Here is a 643-nt window from a genome sequence, read left to right as displayed (position 1 = left end):
CCACCACCTCTCTGGGTAAACTGTTCCAGGGTTTAACTACTTTCCCTGTGAGAAAAAATTCTTCCTAATATCCAACCTAAACTTCCCTTGCTGCAACTTGAGACCATTGCTTCTTGTTCTGTCATCTGCCATCACTGAGAACAGTCTAGTTCCATCCTCCTCTTTTGAACATCCCTTCAGGTAGTTGAAGGCTGCTATTAAGCCTAGATCCCCATGGAGCACTGCTGTTAGTGGAATGGAGAGTTAGAGAGAGACAGACCATGAAAAGTAGGAAGAATGAAGAGAAACGTACCTAAGAGAAGAACTGACAGAACTGAGAAAAATCCAGCTCAAGAAAATGTGAAGATGGAAGAGGACAGAGAAAGCATGAGAGGCAAAGTAAGGTAGAACATGCAATGAAATTATTAGGAAGCAGTTTTAAAACAAACAGGTTTTTCCACACAATATGCAATTAATTTATGGAACTCACTGTCACAAGATATGGAGGCTGATCATCTAACCAGGTTCAAGAGGACTGGGCAAGTTTCATGCAAGTTTAATACCATCCATCAGTGGGTATTAAACCTGCATAAAGGCTACATAGTTGGAGGTACAACCTTCAAAATTAGGACTTCCTCAGCCTTTGAATAGTGAGAGCTCTAAG

The sequence above is a fragment of the Alligator sinensis genome, unplaced genomic scaffold (assembly GCF_000455745.1).
Source record: "Alligator sinensis unplaced genomic scaffold, ASM45574v1 scaffold455_1, whole genome shotgun sequence".
NCBI lineage: Eukaryota > Metazoa > Chordata > Crocodylia > Alligatoridae > Alligator > Alligator sinensis.
The sequence above is the reverse complement of the archived record's forward strand: the minus strand, read 5'-3'. Positions refer to the sequence as shown.